Genomic DNA, 26,719 nt, shown 5'->3' on the forward strand with positions numbered 1-26,719 from the left:
TTGAGACTATTATGGTGAAAATGAATGAGATGCCAACTAAAAGGAAATTTCATGCTTAGGAACATAATGAACTCTGAAGAGCATTCTCATCAGAGAATTGGATCAAAACGAAGTTGTTAAATATAATGGTGTTCCAATGCATGAGGCTTTCATTGGCTGTATAAAAATGACAAGAGGGCATGGTGAATATATAGTGGTTTTAATTTGAAGAAGACACGGAACAACTTGATGTACTTTTGATGCATAACTCTCAGAAGATTAAACAGGATCTACAGGATATTGGCCTTAACACATTGGAATATAATTCAGAACTAGAATCAGACTAAACCAGATGTAGGCAACCTATGTAAGAAACATCTCTCAATTTTTATTTTTATTTTGCTAATTTTCTTTTTACTGACAGCTGAGATTATTTCAAAGAGAGCTGGGAGTCTCTAGCTGCTATTATCTTAATTTCCAATGAATGCCTCTGAGCAGTTTACTTGTCCTCTGTGACTAGCTATGCCCTTCTATAAAAGCTATTGTATGCTTATTTCTAGGACCATTTCCTAGATTTTCTGTGGACTCTGGTCTAAACCAAAGGTAATGTGAAAATACATGTATCTGAAACTTAAAACATCTCATAAAAATGGTGCCATTAAAAATCCTTGAAATGACAAAGCTATGAAACAATGATGGAGCAATCCTACTGGCAGGAGCCAGGGGAGATCTGAAGGCCAAGGAAATGCCTTACCTGCAAAATGGACAGGTGAGCAATACTTTTGTGTTTTATTCCTTATCTATTTTTTTGCTTCAAACAGTTTTAGGACTGGCATAATTCCCTGTTCCCCAATTCCAGAGATATGTTGGGGGCTTAGGAGTGCTTCAGATCCTATAGATCAAGCACCTTTCCCAGCATGCCTAAAGAACTCTTCCAGGATATGTCCTTTTTGTGCTCTCCAACACTGGAGAGCCATTGTGGATCTTTTTGCATTCTCATAGAGAAGACTTGCAAGGCTGGAGCTCCTCCTCTGAAGCTAGGGGTTTCTCTTTCCTCTCAGAGGATAAGCTTCTCCACACAAGCATAAAGCTATGGGCAGTGGAGCTCACAGTATCCAGAAATGAGTGGCAAGCTTTGCTAGTGGAAGATTTGCATTGTCCACGAGCTGTTGAACTTCATTGGAGCAGTGATTCACTTAACTTAGCTCAGACCAGGATTTTACCACTGTCAGCTGCTTGTGTTAGATATATCAGGAGGAATATTTGTATGAAATAGGATAAAGACTTGAAGGTCAGGAAAATAAAACAGATTCCAAAAAGAACAGTTTCTCCTTTGCAATGAAGTGCTCTGTGAGACAAGATTTTACTTTATGTCCAAATAACTCCCTAGTCCTTAATAGCATGAACTATTTCTGTTCAAAATAATAGCTTTCTGTGGATGGCTACAGTATTTGTGTTTTCTGTTTTCAACTTTTATTTCCCTCCCTCCTTGGGTAGCAAAAAACTGAGATAAGTGCATCTTCATAGCATACAGTGCAGCTCTTTCTTTTTGTTGTATTGGAAATTTTACTATTCCACTTGTATAAAACTAACTAACCCATATAGAAAATTCATGGGTAATAAATCCATTGAATTCAGTAGGACTTATGTCTGAGTAGGCATATATAAGATTTTTCTGTAAGCTTCATAAGTTTGCTGTATAGTACAATTGTATATGCTAGGACTAGGTTATAATGCATTTTATGTTAAGGCAGCAAAATAAGTTTGAGTTTGATGAAAAAGTGATCATTGTATGTCTATCTTGAATTTTCCACAAATTTATTTTTTTCCCCAAGGGATAAAAAGTTTTTCCCCATGTCTTCAATATTTCTGGCAATTTCACATCTCTGAAAAAGGGTGACTCACCCGTAATGTTATTCAAGTCCTCTGGCCAATGCATACTAATCTTTCACTCATGAATAGTCTACTCCCTTACTTAATTTTTAGAAATGCTAATAGCATTCAGAATGTTACGGTATAATGTTTAAACATCTGTTGTAAACATTTTGCTTTCCTTGAGTACTTTCTAGGATTTGTTTGATAGCCCTAATCATTTGTGCTGCTGTTCATCTGTAACACCTCCATAGCATCATTTTTTAAAGTGTTTGCTAGAGGTACTAACAGTATTAAAGGTCTGAGCATGCATTGGATTATTAATAGAGGGAGAGATTGTTTTCATTTTGTTCATTTGGATCTTTAGCCAACAAGAGATGTGCTTGTCTGTGCATGCATGCACATGCATGCACAAGAGATCAAAAGAATGAGATAAAATAGTAGCATGTAAAAAAAAGAAAAAGTAGCAACATGGAAAGGGATTTGGAACAGGGATGGGGAGCACAACTAGCTGCTGCCCCAGGCATTTATGTTCGTAGATCATTTCAGAGTAGAAGAAAGCTGATACCTGAGTTTGTTTGCTTCATATGCTTTTGCCTGATGTAGATTAGAGTGGGCAGCAGGCTTCTGGCTCAAGCATTTTCCTTTTCCCACATGAATTTCTCCTTTTTTTTTTTTTCCTCCAGCAGCATTAACCATGATGTAGTATTTATGCTTAGATTTAACTTTAGTCATCCCAACTTTGAAGCCAGGTTTGAAGTTGGCTTGCAAACTCTATTTAAACTTGCGTTTAAAGCCAGCCATGAGTAGCATTATAGATGGTACAAACTTCATGTTGCACTCTAGTCAATTCTTCTAAAAGAGGAGAATATGTTGCAGGGGTGTGGGGGTGGTGACTGTGGGAGTCAGCATCCAGCTCTTCATCTCTTAAATGTTGTTGCTTGAAACACTTCAGTGTGATCCATTTTTCAAGCATTCATTCAGGTAAGATAAATCTAATGGTTAATCAGACCCTGAGTTTGAAAGCCAACTTGCCACTTCCTCCAACCCGTTCAGACCCAAATGCAGCCTTACTAACTTGCATTATATGATTCTTTTTGCTTATTCTGTCAATTTATTCCTACAGTAAGATTTGCCTTTTCTCTCTTTTATACTTGAACTTCTTTTTACCAGATAGCTTCAGTTTCTATATCAGTAAAATATGTAGGAATGTACCGCCTAGGCTTGACTGACAACAGTGGAAGCCTCAATATTACTTTTGGCACACTTGTCATTTTTTATTTTGAAAAAACTTGAATCTCTTAAAGTTTTTTGTTGTAAGTACTGAAGTTGCAATGAAGCCTCATGTGAGTATAGAGCACTGTGAAAAACATTGGCTTTTAGCATGAGAGAAGAGTTGATAAGTAGTTTGAGAAACTTGTATGTGTAATCAAAACTATAATGCTCCTGTGCCCTCATTCTAAACACTCCTTTCTTCTGGAGAAGTATAATTGACATCAGAGGACAATGTGTTCTAGGTGTTAATGTTGATCAAATTTCCTTGGCCTCAGTATATCATACAAAAAAACCCCCTTGTTATTTCTGAAGGTTCTCTCACAAGTCAAACATCACTGATAATGCTACACACATCTGCATTACCATTGCCCTCTTGGAACTGAACTTCAGCTTCACCTGCTGAGTAGAGTTTCTCTTAGAAATACAGCTCCCACACTTCCACCAGACACTTGTGGGAAGAAGAGAGGGTTTTAGATCTGTATTTATTGGAATTGGGAAAATACTCCCCTAATAAAAGCTTGCTTGGTTGGGTTTCATCTGCTAATTTAGTTCATGGCAATAAGTGAGAATTTTTAATAACTATTAATTATTAATAAGTATTAATGGTATAGTCTTTATGTATAAACCAGGAAGGGGTTCGGGGGGGGGGGTTAGAAATGAAAGAATGAATAAATAAACCTTCAGAGAGCAACAGTGACTGGTGGGGAACAATCCAGTGTTTGATTCTAGCTACTAAGGCCATACCACTTTGGGAGAAGGAACCCAACATGGTCTCTGGAACACTTCTCTGGAACCATAGGTCTGCTGTGCTTATGAATGTGAAATATTTTTCAAGTATACCGATCTGCTAGCTAAAAATGTGATATTTGCTTTGAAAAAATTGAAATATATATTTCAGCCTCTTAACTGCCCATTCTCCTTTTGTTAAACCCATTGGAAAGGTTGGGTTGCTTTTATGTGTATATTTGATGACCGCTGTTTTGTGATTAATGGGTACTAAGGACATGTGACTGCAAAAGTGCAGTTGTGGTTGGGTCCTCGGGCCATTTCAGGACTTGTGTTCTAGAAGAAGAATGCTACTGTGTAGAACAACAGTTGAGACACATTTTGTAAGTGGAAGAAGAGAAGGTCAAACCTGGCATGCTTGAGAAAGAGGAGGGGTGGGATAATGGACAAGAGACCAGCTTCTGATGATGGGTTCAAGATAGGCCATTGCCTCTAGGGGAGAGACCTTGCTAACCTTTCTGATTTCTTTGTTGCATTGAATCTTGCATTGGTCTCCATCCTTTCTTGTGTACAAATGCTTTTCATTCTTGTCATAATAACACTACCAATTGTGCAGCTATATTTAGGGTAGTGTCAGGATTTCCATTATAATACCCTATTTTTCACGAGAGGTCTACAATTCAGCTTCTAAACCAATTTTAGCTGTGAAATAGAGCTCTGCTTAAGAACAAACATCTCTGGTTGGAAAGATTTAAGTGTGTGTGTGTGTATCTCATGCTTACATTTCTTTCAATTAAAAAACACACATTGGATCAGGAAACAGCCATTTCCGTGCGTTTTGATAAGTAGTGTTTGCCCTGGGCAACTAGCAGCACATGCTGCTTTCCCCCTTCAGCCACACTGATTTTCGTGAATCAGAAAGGATTTTGCATTGTTCTGGCTGCCTATCTATGATTATACTGAGAGATTCTTTGCACCTAGAGTTCTGCATTGTTGGCAGCACTAAGTCATGGCAACTATTAGTTTCAGAATTGGCTATAACAGTACAGTTGCATTGTGGTAAATTAGCTACAGCAGTGTAGTTACTCTAGTACACATAGTACTCTTTGAGATATATTATGGGAATGAAGGGGTGGACAGATTGTTTAGGAAGCTGTGTCTCTGGGTTCCTTTGGGGTCCTTACTATCTCAGGAAGTCATTTGGTAATCTATATTAGATAGGTATCAGGTATTTTCAGCTTTAGTACTTGGACTAAATCATCAGCTGACATCTACTGGTTAAAACAGCAGTAGGGAATTCTATGTGTTGTGCACAAACTATCTAACAGAACTGAGATATCAAGATACCTCTTCATAGCTTTCTGTCTTCACTTTTCAACTCCCATTGAGGGTTAGTGTGCACTTTCTCAGTGACTTGGCTAAGAAGAATTAGTTGGTACTCTGAGGTGCAATAATAATTGATAGCATTTTCTTGATAGCATTGATAGCACAATGATATTTTACCATGAAGTTAAATTTATTAACAAATGCAAAAGACACATAACTACAGTCATAGAAATAAAAGAGAAAAAATGTTTCTAGCTTCATATACTTGTCTTAGCTAATATGAAAAGTATATCAAGGAAACAATGAAAAACCTATTGTATTGTTTTGAGTAGCAAATCAAATGCCCCTCTCTGCTCTCCTCATACGAGATATAGTGTGTATTTCTGTTTCTGAAAAAGATTGTATACAGGTAGAATTGGTTGTGAAAATTGACATGAGTTTTAGGCTTTGTACAGAAATCAAACCCTTTTGATGTTTCTGGTTTGACACTGTGCCCTCCATGACACACACACACACACACACACACACACACACACACACAGTGTACCAGACTATCTAGTTGGCTTGTGGTATTTGCAACCTTCATACCAGGCTGTTGTTCACCATGAAAAACTTCATTGCAAACATTGCTGACTGCCTCTAATACTGTATCATCTTAGAGCTCTCTGAAAATGTATCTGTTGTGCGAGAGGATGTGTTTATTTCCCCAGTGAATAGGTATCTTCTTAAGAGATCTTCATAGTGGCACTCTCTTTGACAGCAAAGGAGCTGCCACCATGGGAGTGGAATGCCACTATCATATCCTTGGAGATCTTCCACTAGCCTTACTGCCAGTCTCTGTTTCTCCATGTCAGTTTCCTGGCCCTAAAGTGAACAAACTTGTTTCCTGAGATCCAGGAGCTTATTTCACTGAGCAGATATCCATATCTTTTGCCTGGTATGCATGTAGCTGTATAGTTGACAATTCATGAAATATACTCAATAGCTCTCATTGTGTTGCTTGATTCAGACACTGCACCTTTGAACTTTCACAATTGGTTTAAAGCAGATCCATAATCTCATTCCTTTTTCCTTGGTACAGCAGCCTCTGAAGAGAAAGCAATGGCTGATGAAAATGTTGCTTGCCAATTCAGGCACTACATCAAACCATGGTTTTAGATTGTGTTTTTGGTTGAGTACCTGGGGTTTTGCCACAATGTGTCTGACTTAGTAGACAAAAAGAGGGCAGGCTCTTCTCTCTACTTCTAAATGTGCTATATTACTAAAGTGGTAATATCATTACTATTATTCTAGCATTCTCTTGTATCAGTCAGTTGAGTGTATTCATATTATTTTAATGCCTTAATAGATTTTCACTGGTGTATTACTTACCTGAGTTAATAAATAGAAGTGCTGATTCAAAGGCATCATCACCCATTTCTTGGAGCCCTTTCTGGGCAGATGGAATAGTTAATTGGCAGTCCAGATGTTGTTAATTGCTAACTTTGTGCAGACCAGGTGTTACAGGTCCTCGACTGTATCTCATAGAGTATGCTGTCTAAACCAGAGTAATCAGTCACTTGAGGGTCATGGTTTTTCATTACTCTTAAAACCCTATAATTTCTAGGAGGGTTCCCAGTGTGAGTGTTGCAGTGCATTGTACATACCCTTTGGCTCCTCCTTATGTGGACTGTAGTTTATGCTGTGTGGAAACAGACACAGTTTTGTACCATAGATATCTCTGTCTCATGTATTGTCTAACCAAGCTTGAATGTTAACAAATGTGTAACAGATCAGCGATTCAAAGTTACTTTCCTCAGGGGGTCCATGAATATTGCTTTCATTTATTAGCCAGTTTCTGACTGCACATGGCCTTCTGGGGATGGTACGGTTTGCTCTCATTTTTGGTAAGGAGAAAGCATGCTCCTGTTTCTTACCTTCTTAAAAGCAACAGTGCAAGCAAGGGTCTGTGGATGCTAGTATTCTTTCTCCTTGCTAGAAGGCCAAAGGTAGCCTGGCTTTCCTACTTGCCATAGTTCCCTGGCTGGAAATTGTTTGCAGTCTGCCAGCATGGTTCAAGCTCCAGTATCCAAGGTGACATGACAAGTATGACTGGCTAGGCTTTTGGAAAACTTGATCTGTTTTTCTCCTTAGTATTTGTTGTTCTTTGGTTTATTACAACACAACTGAGAATTGTTAACTGCCACAACAGCTTCAGCTATTGGGTGGTATATAAATGAAGTAGCAACAGCTTCTCTGTTCCTAAATGCGTGGTGAGGCTGGACCGCTTTGCTCCTCTCAGCCCAGTCCTCCTTGATCTTAATGCTCCTTTGGATCCTGATTTTCTTTGATTCATGCCTTCTGGTAGTGATTGTTATTCCAGCTATATGTCCTTGAACCATGGAAATGGCATCACCACAGCTGTTGCCAGATGAGCTGCACATGGTTAAACTCTGGCAGCTGGGCCTTTAATCAAAGCAAATTGTGATCTGCCTGTACCACCTAAGTAAAATTAAGGCTTAGTTCCCTAACTTGCATGTCAATATTTCATACACGCTTACTGGCAATCTGAAAACTAGTGTGATTGTAATCTGGGTGCCATGATAGTGTTGTTTGATTATAAGTATTTCTTGCAAATGTTAGAAAGCTCAGATTAACTGTTTTAAAATCTGTAGATTCATGGTGTGTGGTGCTTCCTTTAAAGCATGTTTTCCAGCAAATTGATGACACTTGGCATCTAGAAAAAGCAAGAAAGTAAATTTTTGGCCAGTAACTTAAACTTATGCATGTTCAGACAGAAAGATGTCCTACAACTTCTAGTGTCCCTCAGCTAGAACCTCATAAAGGTATACCTTTATACCGAGGATTTGGTATTGAGCAAGTGTAATTATGTGTGGTTAAAAAGGAGATGTTTAATGAATTCAAGTTGATTGGTAGAAAGTCACTTTAAAAGCTTTTTATGATGAATATCAGCAAATCACAATTTCTAGCACATGTATATATAGTTCCATAATAAGCTGAAAGCCAGACAATGATACATTTCACATTATGTCTTTACTAAAGGAATTAGAACATTAAAATATTCTGGAAATGAAAGTTACCATTAACAGGACTGTGGGCTGGATTCAGTATTTTCTAATCTCTTTGTACAGTGTGCGCAGAAAGGAATAAAAGCAAATCTTAATGGAAACTGTCTAATAGCAGTGTGCTCACAACTGCTTGCTGTTGACTTTAATATGTTAATAGTAGCACTGAGTGAAAGGGCAGCTCATACAAGCTGTTTGTAGACTTGTTCCATTCATGTTATGGCCCCTGCCCCCCTACCCCCCCCCCCCACTAATTCATTTGGAACAGTATCCTTCTCCCTGCAGCTGACAGGAGCAGTAAACTCAGTTCTCATGTTATTCTTCCACCTCTTTCTTTGAATGAACACACAATGCTTAGTCAACACACAGTATTAATATTTTGGGGCAAGTTTGGAATGGATGGAAAGAGGGCAGCCTGCTCTCTGCAGTTGGAGCGTGTCTTTCTTTTTGGTTTTTTGTTCTAGGGTGCTGAGTCAAGGCCAACCCATTATGAAGTTTGTCTATATAAGGCTGCTTTCAAACATGTTATTTAAAGCCTAAACCTACTAACAAGGGAAATGGTTTTTGGATTTTTTGGTTTGCTCTGGTAGTCTGAGAAAGCAAAGTTTTTCCCTAAGCAGTATGAATTCACTTTGAGGGTCAGGTATGTTAATATCGATGCTGCCTTGGTCATAAAAATGTAAATAGAATGCTGAGCTTAAGAAACAAGGATTTGATGGGCCCTTTGTATGTTGGAGATAGCTGAATGGTGTTAATGAGTACCTGCACATGAGCACCTGGTACTGTCCAAACAGAATATGATGCTGTATTAGCAATATTTGAAGGTGGGGATACTGCAAAAATATTTTCCATCACTGTTTAAGGAGAGGGGAGGGTTGAAAGCTGGCAATGAACTTGAATATATTTTTCATTCATAATTTAACAAATTCATGACATTTTCATGAACATGGCCAATTACAAACTAGTTGGTAATGCAAGCTGATTGCAACATGCTTGTCTTTTCTCTGAAATTGTTACACTGAAATCAGAAGATTTTAGCCATTGTTGGTGCATTTTTCTATTGGTTAGAGAAAGAGAAGTGTGATTCTTTCTGTTTAGTTGTGGTTTTTAATGCTTATAAAGCACCTGAAATGTTTTAAGAGCTGTTCAGATATTGAAAGATAAGAGAGTCTCTGTCCAGAGACTTAAAATCTAATATCAAATCAAATTGATTCAAATCAATATGAATCAAAATGCTATTTGTCTGGAAAAAATACCAATTGTTCCTAGGCATAAAAATGGATGGTAACATTGTGCATCTCTCCCTCTCTCGCTCTCCATCCTCTCCATCTGAATTTCTGCCTGAAAACCCAAGGAAAAGTATGAGTGCCTGAAGGATAAGAGGTAAGCAAGCACAATTTATGACATTGCATAGCATCATCATTGTTCATCAGAGAATCATAATTAAAGGTAGCATTAACATTAGTTTCTAATCTACCATGTGCTCATGTCCAACTTGCTTTTTTCCTCTTTCTGTTTGAGCGCTTTAAAAACACCTAGAAATTAGCTGCCTGGCAACATAAAAGCATAGATGTTAAAATGAAGTACATGCCTTCCAACTATTTCCATTACCTTGCTAAATTTAGATCAAATACAACTTTGGTGTTGAGTTCTCTTGGGAATTTATCAAAAGATAGTTAATATCTCATCTCTCTAAGAGCTGCAGGAGAAAGGTAGCCTCAGACTAATGTCTGCATCTGTCATCCAAATCACACAAGAGGCACATGCCTGTGTCATTCACAAATCACCCAATATAAATTTCTCTTCCTTAAACAAATTCTGTTCATTTGCTACATTTGCTTTCATGATTATCTCTGCATTTGTCTCCCAATTCCATTGATGTTTCAGGGAGGAGGTGTTGAAGACATTTACTTATTTCTACTTATTTTCCAGATGACCATATTTAATATATTAAAATATAAATTCTGCGGTGAATTTTGTTTGCTCTTGCTTTTGTTTATCTTGGTTTACTAGTTTTAGAGCATGCTGCTTTAATTTCTTTAGGGGATTAGTGGGAATACCATGATGTAAATGATGTTACAGTAAACACATTACATAAACTGTTATAGCAAACTCTTGCTTTACCCATAATCACTAAAACCTACATAAATCAAAGCATTTTTGCTCCCTATCTGTAAAATTGTAATTCTTGATCCTGGTTGGCTTTCAAGAAGAGCCCCAAAGCTGTAGAGCTGCTACCCAAGATGGCTCTCTGCATGATATCATGGACTGTATAATACTAATGAAGAATTTGCTCTCTGTGGAAAATTGGCAGTTGGATTTTCCATATTCTGTGGTGTTAGAAGAAATCTATGAGGTCCAAAATAATTTTGCTTAAGTAATTTAAAAATAATACTACATGCAGTGTTTCTTTTTCATGGTCTCTGTGCATCATACTCATGTGCTCTGCACCTGTGTGGGATCTGTTGACAGGTAGAGATTTCCTAGCTAGGCATTTTTGATGGGAGCCCCACCTGGTTTACAAAAAACAATAATAACACAAGAATATTGTACCAAAATATAGAAATTCTTTTAAGAAGCACTCTTGATTTTTCTGTTGTGAAAATACATGCAGAAGTTAAGAGATAACAGATGTTTCAGTAATTGTTTAAACTGAGTCCTAACTACTAGATATCACAACATAGTCATAACTATGGCTTATATAACAGTTTCCACCTTCCTTTAGTTATCTGGCAGAATTGGCTGAAGATTTGGTTAGGGAGTAGGGTTGTACTTGGTGCTCACATAAGTCTGGTAGTTGACATTGTGCAGGTTCAGCCAAATATTTCAAGTTAAATAATAAAAGCATGAGATAAATCTCAAGTGTAGTACAATGAATAGAGTTCTGGACTTGAACTTGCTTTACCTTGGTTCAATTCCTGTTTGTTTGTTTGTTTTTGTTTTGTTTGATTTTTGTACCACCCAATATCTAAAGTTCTCTGGGAGGTTTACAACACATAAAATATGGTGTAAAATACAAATAACAATAGAAACATCGTAACAAAGATTACCATACAAAATTTAAAACCAAATTTAAAGTGAATGTTTAAAAGCTACAGTAGTCTAAAACATAACACCAGTTTTAGCAGCTAACAAAGCACCAATATAATAGTAATTAATTAAATGCCCTGTGGTAGAGTACAGTCTTAACCTGGCACCAGAAAGATATTAAAGTTGGCTTCAGGTCGGGTTCAGTGTGGAACTTGTTGCATAACTGAAGGGCCACTATTGAAAAGGCCCCTTTCCTGGTTGCCACTAACTGAGCTCCCTTCAAAGTAGCAATTGGAGGCAGATCCCAGCTCTTGGTAGTGTCTGGGTGGATTGTGGTTGGGAGGGGTGTTCCATCAGGTATTGGTTCCAAGCTGTGTAAGGATTTATAGGTTCAAACCAGCAACTTGAAATGGGCTGAGATGCAAGTGGGTCAGCTGTGGTATTATGTGTTCAGACTGTCTGGTCCCTGTTATGAATCTTGCTGCAACATTTTGCACAAGCTGCAGCTTTAGTTGTGAAGTTTGTGGCATGTTTGCCAAGTCTTGCACCCTAAGCCCAATTTTGCCCAATTTTAGATGTGGTGGGAATATTTGGCTTGAGGAACAAATACTGGCCATCAAGCCTCTCATCAGAATGTCTGGATTATCTCTGTCATGCTCTCAGCTTTTGCTTTGGATACCCCGTATTATTTACTACATCCTGCTCTATCCTTCAGCTACAAAGCTAATGGAAGGAGCCTTGCACAACATGTGTGGGGTTTCTTAGGTGCAAATGCCTTATTTTTCCATTGTGTACTGAACAGTGGTGAGAGTCATATCCACAACTCTGCCCATTTCTGGCTCTGGTCACTACCATTTCTGGAATGCAGGCCTTGACTGGTTTTTACTAAGGTAATATAGGACTTGATCATCAAAAGAGTATCCACCTCTGCCTTATGGAGTGATTGTGGCAATGAGGATGAAATGGGGCAACCATACTTAAATCTGTCCTGACCACTTGCCTGCCTACATAGCTATACATCAAGCTAGCCTTTGCTGAGTTGGAAAGGTGTGAGCCTGAGGCCAGATTAGTGACCACATGTCGAAGTGGAGCAGAGGGGTGGAACTGATGACCTTATGGGGCCTTTCCAACTCTACTCCTGTCGTGTCCTGTCCTATTAATCTATGAAGAAGAAACAGTGGGATATAAATGGCAGAAAAAGCATTCTTCCTTTAGGAATTGTGAGAGGCGCAAACTCCTTTAGAGTTTTGAAAACATCATTTAGAAAAATTTCTTCCTTCACTTGTTCAGCTTTACTGTAGCTCACTTGGGCAGAAAATGATAAATGCACACAAGCCTAGCCCGGATGAAAATGCTGTGATTCCAAGCAGCTTGTGGCTCTAGTTGTTATCATATGAAGGATACTAAACATAGATTAACTACAAGTTCAAATATCTTGCTCAGACTTTGCTAAGACTAGCTAAATGTGGGAGAGGAAAGAGTGATGATGATGAAAAGAGCAGGGAAGTTCACAACTTCAGACTTTCCAAAGCTGTTAATCCACATATCTGTTGCCCCAATGTCTTGCTATTGGAATAAAAGGGGATAGTCTAGAATAGATGAATTGAGGTATGTTTCAATACTGGTTCTCACAAAAAACTCTTTAGTACTCTGCTTTGCTAAATACTGTCTGAACTTTTTAGAATTATGTTTGAATTAGTACAAGATACATAATACTAGTTCATTCACTCTCATAATACTGGATTCTAGCCTAGTGGTACTGGTATTAAAAAGTAAAAAGATAGATCCTGATGGATTTCAGGACCTGATGTTGAGTGTATATTGCTGATAGCATCCTGATTCCAATGACATAGACATTAGATTACAAAAAAACTAATGAGCCTTGGTATTTACACAGGGATGTCTTGTTTTATTGTACTTTGCTTTATTGTGCTTTGCAGATATTACATTTTTTTTTACAAATGGAAGGTTTGTGGCAACCCTGCATCAAGCAAGTCTGTCAGCGCCATTTTTCCAACAGCATTTGCTCACTTCGTGTCTCTGTGTCACATTTTGGTAATTCTCTCAATATTTCAAACTTTCATTATTATTATATTTGTTCTGGTGATCTGTGATCAGTGATCTTTGAAGTTACTATTGCATTTGTTTGGGGGGGCGCCATGAACTGTGCCCATATAAGATGGCAAACTGAATTGATAAACTCTGCTGCACTGACCAGCCATTCACTCATCTTTGTCCCTTTCCTCCAGCATCCCTATTCCCTGAGACACCACAATATTGAAATTAGGCCAATTAATAACCCTACAATGGCCTCTAAGTGTTCAAGTGAAAGGAAGAGTCACCTGTCTCTCACTTTAAATCAAAGGCTAGAAATGATTAAGCTTAGTGAGGAACTCATGTTGAAAGCTGACATAGGTGGAAAGCTAGGCCTCTTGTGCCAAACAGCTAGCTAAGTTGTGACTGCAAAGGAAAAGTTCTTGAAGGAAATTAAAAGTGCTACTCCAATGAACACACAAATGATAAGAAAGTGAAACAGCCTTATTGCTGATTTGGAGAACATTTTAGTGGTCTGGATAGAAGATCAAACCAGTCACAACATTATCTTAAGTCAAAACCTAATCCAGAGCAATGCCCTAACTTTCTTCAATTGTGTGCAGGCTGAGAAAGGTGAGGAAGAAGATGCAGAAGAAAAAAGTTTGAAGCTAGCAGAGCTTGTTTCATGAGGCTTAAGGAAAGAAACTGTCTCTAACATAAAAGTGCAAGATGAAGCAGCAAGTGCTGACATAGAAGCTGCAGCACATTATTTAGAAGATCTAACTAATTAATGAAGGAGGTTACATTAAACAACAGATTTTCAATGTAAATGAAACAGCTTTATATGAGAAGATGCCATCTAACACTTTCATAGCTAGAGAGGGGAAGTCAGTGCTGGGCTTCAAAGCTTCAAAAGACAGGCTGACTCTCTTGTTAGGGGCTAATGTAGCTGGTGACTTTAAGCTGAAGTAAGTGCTCATTTATCATATTGAAAAACCTAGTGCTCTTAAGAATTAGGCTAAATCTGCTCTACCTGTGCTCTATAAATGGAACAACAAAGCCTGGATGATAGCACATCTGTTTACAACATGGCTTACTGAATACTTTAAGTCAACTGTTGAGACCTTCTGCTCCGAAAAAAAGATTCTTTTTCAAAATATTACTGCTCATTGACAATGCACCCAAGAGCTCTGACAGACATGTATGACTAGGTTAATGTTTTTATGCCTGCTAACACAACATCCATTCTGCATCCCATGGATGAAAAATTAATTCCACTTTCAGGTCTTATTAAAGAAAAATGTTTTGTAAGTTATAGGTGCCATAGAAGGTAATTCTTCTGATGGATCTGGGCAAAGTAAATTAAAAACTTTCTGGAAAGGATTCACTTTCCCAGGTGCCATTAAGAACATACATGATTCCCGGGAGGAGGTCAAAATATCAACATTAATAGGAGTTTGGAAGAAGGTGATTCCAACCTCATGGATGACTTTGAGGGATTCAAGACTTCAGAGGAGGTAACTGCCGATGTGGTGAAAATAGCAAGAGAACTAAAATTAGAAGTGGAGCCTGAAGATGTGAATACATTGCTGCAATCTCATAATAAAACTTTAATGGATGAGGTGTTGCTTCTTATGAATGAGCAAAGAAAGTGGTTTCTTGAGATGGAATCTGAAGATACTGATGACAATTGTTGATTTAGAACATGGGTCCTCAAACTACAGCCTGCAGGATGGATCTGGCCCAGCATGCCCATTTATCCGGTCTGTGCCACTGCTCCCCACCTGCTGAGATCTCCCAGCGAGTTCAAAACCATCTCTGAGCACTCACCGCTGCCTTGCAGCGTGGGCTGGAGGTGATGGCTTGCTCGCTGGAAGATCTCTGAATGAGCGAGCCACTTCTATACGTGCCCATCACCACCTCGCACGCACCTGACAATGCCTCACCGGCCTGTGCGCCCAGCCCTCCCCCCCTCACCAGCCCGTGTGTGTAGCCACCGCTTTTCAACTGGCCCCCTATTGAAAAAGTTTGAGGACCCCTGATTTAGAATATTAAATAAACGTAGTTGATAAAGTAGCAAAAGGGTTTGAGAGGATTTACTTCAGCTTTGAAAGACGTTCTTCTCTGGGCAAAGTCCCGTCAAACAGCATCTCATGCTACAGAGAAATATTTTGTTGAAAAGATTAAGAAGTTTAAGAAATTGCTGCAGCTACCTCAATCTTCAGCCACCACCCCCCTGTTCAGTCAGCAGCCATCAACATCAAGGCAAGACCCTCCCTGAAGACTCAGAAGATGGTTAGCATTAAACTTAGAAGATGGTTTTGTTTAGCAATAAAGTATTTTTAATTAAGGTATGCACATTTTAGACATAATGCTATTGCACAGTTAATAGATTACACTAATAGTATAAACATCACTTTTATATACACTGGGAAAGCAAAATAATTCTGTGACTTGGTTTATTGCTCTGCTTGCTTTATTGTGGTGGTCCGGAATCAAGTCCTCAATATCTCTGATGTAGAGATTTACCGTACAGCTACCTTTTATGGTAAGCCACTATTATTAAACTTGCATTGTAGATTGAGAGAGGTTAAGGATAAGAAATGATGGCTTGCTTAACATGTTCCAGAACTCACTGCCAAGTAACATCTGATATAGGAGCTTCCTAGCACTCACATTTTTTTAATATGTTCCTTCATCTTTTACTCTAACAGATTAATGCAGTAAAGCTTGTTGCTGAAGGCATTTGGGTTTCTCAGGCTGAATTCTTAGCTTTTTAAAAGGCCCTTCCTGTGTTTGTCAGCTGATTAGCCAAAGGCATTTGCTGTTTGCAGCCACTGATAAAATCCTACTTTACTAGATTTCTTGCTTTTGGCATTGTGGGTCTTCGGTCTTGTGTTCTTTTTTTCCCTGGATTGCTAGGATAGCCTATATACTAAGGAACTGCTGTCCGTGCAAACTGACCCCAGGCTCTATAATCAGATTGGTACCATCTACTAATAAATGCTTTGCAGTTGAGGAGTTTGCACGTCAATCATAGCAGGGACATTAAGAATATACTTTTGGATTTTGTATAAAAGCAATGGACAGTACCTCATATTTTCTGGTCATTGGTATTAGTAAAAAATTCTGCTTTGATTGATGTGACATGAACCACTGCCCCCAAGTAGGGCTATCTGACTTGGGAAGCCAGATATTGTTTGTGAGTTGCCAGAGGGCTATCCCTCCTGTTACATTGAAAGGAGAAAAGGTAGCTGTCATATGCGATCTTCTGAAAAAGAAAGCATGATCTCTGGAAATCCAATAATCTTCCATACCACTTGGTAACCCAGACTCCTTCAATCAAGTTTGCTTTATAAAGTATTAGGGTTTGCTAGAAAGGGGGGGAAAGCCAAGTAAGAAAACTTGGTGGCAGAGTTGTGCGGACAAGAGTGTGTAGCTATAGGATTTTCCCTTAGATGGGTTCTCTTCATCAAAGAGTTTAAGACTGGTGTCTGGGGAGTGTTGCATGTACAGCTCATTTTCTCTCTTTGAACACTGAACTGACTGTTCCTGATGCCTGAAAAAGGTAATGAGGTGGGGAAAAGTAAGTTCATATTGTTTAAGCTTGTCTGGGCTTGGAAATCATTCCTCTGTGCTCTCCTTTTCAGACTGTTTTATAAGCCCCTGTATATATTCAAGAGGGTGAGGGTGGGGAAATGCAGGCACAATCTGACCTATTTCTCTGATTCGTTTGAGCTTGAACACAAAGGTGTGTGGACTTATCCTGCCAAGTCTTATTTTGCATTTTGCTTGGTGGGTATGCAGTAGCAGGAGCTAAAAAGGCTTGCCACTTCTAAAGCTGTTGCTGTGTTAGAGTGCTGGGATTCCCTTGTATGCATCTTGTCAGCAGGACTCATGCTGATGTATTATTCCATATAAAGCCAGGTTTTCATTTTGCACTGTGAGTACGTAGAGTGAGCACAGCCGGTGAGTCAGTCATGACTCCTGTGAAATTCCTCCAATGATTATTGAATGTGGGCACAAGCAACCCACTTCCTCTGTCATTCCTATATGAAGTTTTAAAATGTACATAAAATGACATCTTGTTTGGAGAGCGTTGTTTCTTCTTTCTCAGGAACAGCTTAATTAAAGCTGTAGTTATCTCTTCTCTCCTTCATCTAATATAATTTCACAAACTGTCCTGTTTGGTATTGGTAATATTTTTAAACTCAGAATTAGAAATCAAAAAGGTAGGTAGGTCCACAACAGGAAACTAAGGTGTACCCTCCTTCATATCTATAATTAAGATCCAAACTTGGAACCATGGTGATATATACTTTTCCCATTATTACTCAATATCATCTCTTGGTAAGTTTTTCATCTCCTATGGAAAAATGGGGAACAGTCAGCTAGTTTCAGCTCTATACCAAAATCCACAATTTCACTCTAATTCCTGTACCAGTCCTGGAATTTTCCTGTTGTCATAGGAACAGTGTGTGTGTAACTATTTTTAATGCATTTATCCTGCAGCACCAGTGTGGGTTGGGACATTCATTTCTCCCATATCCATTGAACAGATGAAAAGAGGCTTTACTAGAGGATGTGGGGGAAGGTGCATGTTGCCCACAGACCATCTCTTGTCCACCTCTAATAGAAAGACAATGAAATATAAGGGAGAGCCAAATTCAGGTATAATTATCTCCTTTCTTGAAATTATTTACGATTTTGTAATACAATATATTATTTTCATTTCTGTACATAGCCAAAGCTTTCTGAGCAGTTTACAACAGTTATATAAAGCCCTGTTTGTCAAGACCTGTTCGTCGAGACTAGAGATTGACAGAATAGAGCACTCTTCTTGGTAATCCTGTCTTTCCTGGAGTTTGCTTAGAGCATGAGCATCTTGCAGACAGAAAGATCTTTTCTTTTTGACTAGTGAGTGTTGGTTGGTGTTAAGCAAAAGCTTATTCTAAATCACTATTTCTTGATCTCCTTGTTCTGCCAAGTGTTTCTTTGGGTGGGAGGAGATGAAGACAGGAGAAAAATAGAATAAATAAAAATAAAACTATTTGGCATATATTCTTTTTGCTCAATGAGTTTTTCTTTTCTGTTTTAAATGTTAGAGAAGCAACATGAATGGTCTGAAGGGCATAGGAGGCAACAATTTACTGATGCTGAGCAGGGGGACTATGAAGTAGCCCCACGCATATCATCTTAGGTTTCATTATGGAAAAAATGCAATGTGAAATACATACAATACAACCTTGCATGCAATATTTATGCTGTTACCCATAAGTTGCAGGCCTACTGGTTACAATACTGATGATACTTAGAAATGCTTGTAGATTACCTTTCTGATCAAATGACACAGGGATATTACTCATTCCTAGAGTACCTTGTCACTCAACTTCATCCAGCCACTTGGATTGCTTAGCACAATGACAGCCTGCTAGGCCTGCCTTGTGCTGTTATACATCACTGAACTTACTTGTGAAATCTAGGGAGGAAAAAAAAACATTTATCTTTCTACATTTTATAATTCTTTGTCATTTTCCTAATCAGGTCTTAGAAGACTTTCTCCCCTTCTCAATTTATAAAATACCAAAAACACGTCTATTAATTTAGATACGATTTAATCATTTCAATGTATTTTTCAAGCAGTCCCCCCAGAGATGCTTTTTCATCCATGTTTGCTTTTCACTGGGTTTACTTGTATTTCCTTTTCTTTTTAGAGAGTAGGAGAATTTACTCACCCTGTGTATAGGCTGTGGTTTTATCTTCATCTGTCTATATAGACACCTGTCACTGAAAAAGACTGCTTCCAAAACACCACCAATTATCATAGCCTTCTGCTTGCCTGTGGCAGCCAGGTAAAAATAGAAACTGCAGCAGCAGCTTGCAAGTCTGCTGCCATTTCTTGTTGCCCGGAATAGCCCTTATGTCATTCCAGCAAATTATTGCAAAGGTGATGGTCTTTCTTTCTGTCAAAGCTTCAATAAAACATTCAGAGCAAAGCGTGCAGATTTATTTATTAGTACAATCTATTATTTGCTTTTCATTAAGAGCAGGGTGGATTTGAGTTAAATCAACTTGATTTAAATTGCAATTTAAATCACTAGTCAGTAAGACTAGATTTAAATCGTGGTTTTCTACATAATTTGCATGCCTGCCTGTCTGAACCACTAGTTTAAGTAACTTCATTAAAATATTCTCAAACTTGGTGTCTTTTACAGTCTGCTGCCATTTATAAGTTTTCTCCTCCAGGGAAATAATAATATGATAAATCTTAGGCTATACAGAAAAAGATCCAAAGACTTGTGGAGTATTCTGCTCAAAAAGTTTCATTTTCATTTTTACTTCTTGCCTCTCGCTTCTCACACTTAGCTTCTTGTGTCGATCTATTCCACGCCCAACAATCTTCTATTTCTCGTTTTTATTTTTTAAGCTTAGCACTTAAGAGGTAAGGGGTTGATTCTGTGTACATAGATTTGGAAAGGAACAATGGGTCTTTTTCTTAAGGTCTTTTAATCAACTCTGTATGTTTATTTTATAACATTTTTGCTGTGAAGAAGAAACATGTATTCTCTGCAGACACAAATTCACAGTTTTGAAAACTGTAAAACCAAGTATCTGTGATAATATCTACTAGAAAGAAAAAATATCCAGTAATCTTGCAGAAATCTCTAAGAGAAGATCATGACATTGTGAAAGGATTAATGGAATTTATTTACCAGAAAAACTGAAGTACCATATGAATAGTTTTTAATTATAAGCCTCCATGCTATATAATTAAAAACTAGTCCTTATTTCATGATAAATAATGTATTTGGATTTAGATTTCTTTATATTCTTTAGATAGGTTTTTTTTTTCTCAAAAGGCATTTTATTTAAAAACCCCAGTTAAACAAAATATCTGTTTTAATTTTAAAATCTCATTTTTATTTTTAAAGAAATAATTGATTTCTTGATAAAGAGAATTCCAGTTTGGGCAATGAAACCAAACAAAGCACAGTGAAATCATACAAACCATTGACCACTAAAACAGTAAATGAGGGAGAAGAGGAACACAGAAAAATATCAACAGGGACACATATTCAGTCAAAAACCTGGGTGAGCAAATAATTTTTTTACAGGCACTGAACACTTGGAGCTGGCACCTTATGAGTAGGGAGGGAATTGGACAATAAGAACACTATTTCACACTTGCATATATTTTACTGATTTACATCATTCTTATCCCAGAATTTAGTTCAGAATTTTCTCTTTGAGAAAAAGGCTGAGTTTGTCCTTATTGGCCTTTTTGTGATATAGGTGCTGTATACAGTTTCATTTCAGTAGACTTTAAATTCAAATGTCTGGGTTCAATTCCAAACTGTTGTTTTCAAATCCTTTTAAAAAGTATGCTGTTTTAAAGTAACTAATTAATCAGTGTTCAGAAATTTCACTAGTAGAGAAAATGCTTAATTAATTTGTATAAATAGTATAATTTTTCTTGGCATAGATTTTTGCTATTTTTGGTACCAAATGCTACCAGCCGCCTAAGCATCAAGGAAGAGATGGCATGAAGCAGAAAGATTGGCTGGCTGGCCTTCTAAAGCAAGCCTGCTGAGTTTTGGAGACTTTTGGCATGTAATTTTTGACTGTTTGTGGCTTGTGCTGTGGGAACTGATCCCTAGATTTAGGCATATATTTACTGGGTTTCCCAAAGGGCAAGATGAAATGTGGATTCTCCTCCTGTTTTGCATAAATAATAATGCATATATGAATGCTACTGCAAAAATGAATAAAGCCTTTCTTCACTTGCAGCATAAAAATCAGTCTGTGTTATTGTTTCTTCCACAATGAAATGCTACTCTTTCTCATCAAGTTGCCTTCCAGCTGTGTTGAAGTTTTGTAAGTTGGCAAGGATAGTGAGAATCAATTTATGAGGATGGGCAAATTTAAGTATCTAAATAAAAATAGGGACATGAATGACTTGCTTGTAAATTAGTACATTGTAGTTGCCTTTGGCTGATAGAACACTTAACTCCTTCAAATTGCTGGAGTACATGTATCAACTGTTTGTTGGGTGGGCAGCCAGCCAGAGTTTGCATATGAGAGAAGATTGAATTAGTTTTGAATGTTGATCTTGAGTATAAATCTGTGTAAAACTCCTGAAGTAAGAGGGAACAGTTCCAGTGTGCGGTTTAAACAGAGATGAGTGGCTCTTGAAATGTAGCCTGGACAATCTTGTAGCGTGGGAGCAGGTCTTGTCGCTGCATTTCCCGATGTGATTTTTCCTCAGGTGTATCCTAGCAGACATTCTCACTGCTCTCAGCTGCCTTTCATGCACATGATTCTCTTATCCCCCTCCCCTTTATTTGCTTATTAAATGAAATAAAGCTTGTTTCTGGAGTACACTAGTTTAATGAAAAGCAACTAAGCAGTAAATTGTGCAGTATAGGTGCATTTTGCTTGGATACAAAATGGGTGAGACAGCATTACTGTAGTTGTTTAAGAATCTGTAGGTTAAGGTGGTACATCCCAGCAACCTGGAATGAACCAGGGCACTTCCTCAGACTTCCCAAGTTTCCCAGAGAACTCCAGATCAACTTCATTACTGGCAGTTAGAATGTGGTGTAATAGGCCAGGGATGGTCAGCAGGTCAGTCTCCAGTACTTTCACACTTAGAAGCTCTTGTCAACATGGCCAATGGTCATGAAAGCTGAAGTAGTTGAAATTGGGAGTCGAAGTACAAAGCATCTGGAGATCCATTCATGTATTAAGGCTTCTTTATTCTTATGAATTTGGAAATAAACTATTTTTCTCTGATTTTTTTTTTTTTGGTTAATGTTGATTCTGTATGATTATTACCTTAGTACTGTACTCAGCCCTGAACTTCCACTAGACTTAAATCTGCGTTGTATATACTTTGTAATTGCACTTCTACCTTTTCCATCCTCTCATTTCTCTCCTTTATTGACTTCCACAATGTAAGCTCCTTCAGGCAGATATCTTTCTTTCTTAAATGTTAGAAACTTGGGGTTCTTCTCAGCATCAAAAACCAATGCCATTGAAATACTGCAATAGAAGCGCACTCTGGGAGCCCCACTGGCCAGGAAGAGCAGCAAGTGGGCCAGTGAAAAAAGAAATACAGAATCCCAATTTATAAAGCTGTTCCAAAGCTCAAAGAATTAACATTAGAAGTCTCACTGTAACAATGGGAAGTAACATTGGAAGAAGTGATGGATACAATTAATGCAAGAAATGTATCTGACACAGAGCAGATGAATATTACCATTTATTTTATGTTCTTCTCTTCATCAGTTGGCTGGCCTAAGAATAGGATATTGTCTGATTATGATAACAAAGCTTTTGGCTAATGCCATCTTTGAAGCCAAGACTGTACGCCAGAATTGAATTGAATGCCCACCTGACAGAGCCAGGTTTCTATAGGGTGTCACTCGGACAGGCATGTACCCGGGAGCTGTGGCCAAACATGGCCCAACTGTTGCTTATTGTCCATAATGTAACCAAAATATTCGGAGATGTGTGCCTCCTTACATTGTATGTGGCAAATGCAACTTCTGGAAAACACTTCTGAGGGGCAGGTGTGGATGCACATGAAGTGCGAGAAGAAGCGTACAATAACAAATCCCATTTTCAAGGATAAAACTATAAGAGTAAAATGATGATGCTGAGTATGCTTGCTTCCTCTGAGGAGCCACCACCACTGTCAGAAAACAGTAACAACTTGTAATATATGTTCCTCTCAGTGCCAAGAGTTCTTCATTGCATGTGCTAAACTAGGGTTCCCTACCGGTTTTGAACCTGTGGGCATGATTAGGAATTTGAGAAGCTGCTGTAGGCACCACCAAAATGCCTAGTCAGTGGCCTTTCCTTTGGCAATCTACCTGCTGCATCTGTGAATCTTAGGCTGTGTCTTGCTCAGCAAAAACGAGTGTTGCATGTCTGTTGGATGTCACAACACCTCTTTAATAAGGGACTGTCTAATTGAACTAATTGCTGGCTGTGAAATACAGCTAATACTTCTTTTAAACACATATTTTGGCAATGTCCAGTAGATGCTTCTTTCTGGGAAGAGATTATTACACAGATGCATTTTACACTGGAACAGTCTTTAATTTTCACTGATGTACGTGCTCTTTTAAGTTACTTAACTACTTCATGGAAATTAATGAATAGAAGGCAAATGGATTCTCTGTACCCTTTGTCAGCTGTAAGGCTGCTGTTACAGTATTGAGAGGATAAACATTTCACTCTTATGATTTTAGAAATATTTTTGATATTGGATGGGTGGCATATAGATGGATATTTATTTAGATATTTGCCCTGTTTTTGTCGAATCCTATCATTGCTAGAGGGTTGTTCACTTTGTATGGATTCATTGCTACAAATCCATCTACATTTTTAAAAAGGAGGAAAAATAAATGTTTGGTGCCAAACATCTCTGTGGTCTAAAAACCAAGAGGGACTGGTAATTAAGCACCAAATTTTCTCTGGTATGGAGATGCTTCAGGACCCACTTCAATCAGAAGCTAGTAAGGTTTCCACAGCTTGCTTGCATTCTTGGTTTGTTTGTTTGAGTTATAGCTGCTTATATTTATGAACTCAAAATGGCTTATACCATTCTCCTCCTCTTGCTGTCAGTCTTACCCCACAACAACAATGACCCTGTGAGGTAGGTTGGGCTGAGAGCCTATGATTGGCCCAGAGACATCCAGTTGGCTCAATGGCCTAGTGGGGACTAGAACTCAGGTTGCCTGAGTTCCATTTGCACACTCTTTCATAACCACTATGTCAGATCAGCTGTAAATAATGTAGTTAGTAACTTAATTCCTGCAACTGGCCTTATGTGGGATGCATTGCTTATAAATAGGCCCCCATCCTGAAATACTTACTTGCCAGCAATGATGGACTACCTCACAGTGTTAAAAACCCTGGTGGCCAAGTGGCTACAGCTTAAAAAATAGTAAAGATTATTGTTATACTGAGACCCACTTCATGGTCTTGGTCACCAGAATGCCCCCTAATGTGATATATGCCAGCAGTGCTTTTGTGCTAATTGCATTGAATGTGGTGGACTGACACTTCACAAAATAATAAATGGGCATAAATTAGATATTTAAAATAGGTAACACTCTGAAATTTTCGTCTTCATGACCTTTTTGTGATAGACTTGAAAATGCTCAAACTTTGCTATACTTTCATCATACATCTACTTCAAACAAAACAGTTCCAGCATGGGAGATACCATGTTGGCACCAATTTGCCAACATGCTCCAACTTGAACTCAGTAAAGACTACAGCTGACTAGTCAATTATGGAAGGTAGGTGCCTAGCGTTAGATTATCTATACTGCATGCATTTTCTTTCACCAGCTGGTAAGGGATCATGCCCAGGCTGATTTCATTCCACTGACTCATTTTTCCCCATTTGTTCCCTACATGGCAATTGACATGCCTAGCTCTTGCATTGTTGGTGCTTCTGGCCTTGGATTTTTTAAATAACAGTCACCCATTGCTTCCATCTTTGCGTTTATCTGCATCCACATACACACACCCTCATGCCCCATATGGACTCAGAATAGTCCATATGAAATAATTGAAGCGTGTTGAGCTAGTTTGCCCGCAGCAGTGCACACTGGATAAATGCATGAATGTGAACTGAATGAGCTGGCTCTTTGTAGGCAGCCAAACATCTACTCTGTGTGTAACATTGTAGACTCTTGGATAATTGTTCCACCAGCATATGCTAAATAAATAACAAGCAAGTCACAAAAGTTTATGCCAGAATACTTATGCCCCAATGGTCGTTCTTAGTAGAACTGTTGATTCTTTGAGGAGCTGATGGTAATGACCAGCATACTAATCATGAAAGGCCTGTACAAAGATAAGAAAAGTAAGAACATAGATAATAAGTCTATTACTATCAGCTATGTCTATGATAGCAATGAGGAAGAAATCTCACTTCTCTGCCAGTATTTCATCTTCTCATTGTTGGACCTGACAATGACTTTTGGTACCATTAGTTATCATTCCTCCCATTCCTGTTTTGCTAGCTGGTGTTAATGGGAATTATAGTTGAAATCACTTGTGCTGCACTAGGTTGATGAAGGTGTTTCATGGTATTCTTCTTCTTAAAAGGCACAGCATTCTCATTCTAGTCCTTCCTGGAGGAATAGTCTCAGAAGGTTATGCTGGGGACATTTGCTGTACCACATGGTCATTTGCATATAAAGTACCACAAGGTTCTGGTTTGGCCCTGATCTTTGCAAAATCCACACAGACTTCTGGAGGGAAGCCTTCTGGAGGTATGACCTGAAGTGTCTTCAGTATGAGAATTACACTCTCACTTTCATCTGCTTGTTCTAAGGATGTTGTTGAACTCTTCATCCAAGGTCTACAGGCAGTTTTGGCATGGATAAAGATGAGGCTTCCAGATAAGATGGGAGCCTTGTGGGTAGAGAAACCAACTACTCTGGATGGAAGTTTTCATTTGGCCTTGGATCATTTTGCATTCTCCCTGAAGGATCAAATTTGGGACCCGGATACCCAAAGAAATGCCTGCAGCCATATTTGCCCTCCCGCCCCTTGAGATCGGCAGCAGAAGCTCTCCTCCGGGAGCCCTCTGTGAGAGATGTCAGGAGGCAAAGTACCCGGAGGAGAGCTTTCTCTGCGGTGGCGCCCCATCTGTGGAATGTGCTCCCCAGAGAGGTCTGCCTGGTGCCGTCTTTATTTGTTTTTCGATGCCAGGCCAAGACCTTTTTATTCAAACAGTATTTTAATCATGTTTAATATGTATATATTTTATTATGCAGCCAGTGTGTTTCCAGGTTTTAATTGTAATTTTTTTATTTGTTACTTTTGTGAGCCATCCCGAGGCTATGTAGCAAGGGGACGGCATATAAAAACTTTACATACATAAATAAAATAAATTTACAGTTTATGGAGAGTCTTCGACTCAGTATTAATCAGGGAGGCTTAGGAGATGGCACTGACTAGGAGTGCTTTTTACTGGTTTAGGGTTGCAGCTGTTGTATCAGCCACCTGGAGGGGGATAGACCTTACCTTAGTTAATCCATGTACTAGAGTCAGTTAGGCTGGGCTACTGTAATATGATATATACAAGCTGCATTTTTAAAATTTGTATGCAAATTTCTGTTAGTGCTGGTCTCAAGCATTGATTGGAGCAAAGTGGTCAGATCATGTCACATCTACAGTGCACCAGCTGTATTTTGTACAGGTGCAGTTCTAGGCTTGATTTCAAAGCTGGATTTAACCTTTTAAAGGCTTAAATGGTTTGGAATCAAGTTACTTAAAGGACCATTTTCACCCATATCAGTCTGCAGTGCTTTGAGATTAGCAACATAGGCCCTCATCAGTTGCTTGTATTTGAAGGTAGTTGTACTGGCAAGTACAAGGATCTTT

The 26,719-nt window shown here is 38.5% G+C and overlaps 1 protein-coding gene across 2 annotated transcripts in view; it reads left to right on the forward strand.

The window, feature by feature from the left end:
• The window catches only part of R3HDM2 (R3H domain containing 2), a 168,177-nt gene that overhangs the window by 13,708 nt on the left and 127,750 nt on the right, over window positions 1-26,719 (forward strand). The window contains exon 1 of one of the 2 annotated variants that reach the window (XM_044443189.1): window positions 9,598-9,626. The exons of the other annotated variant lie outside the window; for it this stretch is intronic. The gene's annotated coding sequence lies outside the window, so the exon portion shown is untranslated. Of the gene's footprint in view, window positions 1-9,597; window positions 9,627-26,719 lie in introns of those variants that run through there. 2 annotated transcript variants of the gene reach the window in all.

The sequence above is a fragment of the Varanus komodoensis genome, unplaced genomic scaffold (genome assembly GCF_004798865.1).
Source record: "Varanus komodoensis strain SLA01 unplaced genomic scaffold, ASM479886v1 scaffold41, whole genome shotgun sequence".
In the NCBI taxonomy this organism is placed as follows: domain Eukaryota; kingdom Metazoa; phylum Chordata; class Lepidosauria; order Squamata; family Varanidae; genus Varanus; species Varanus komodoensis.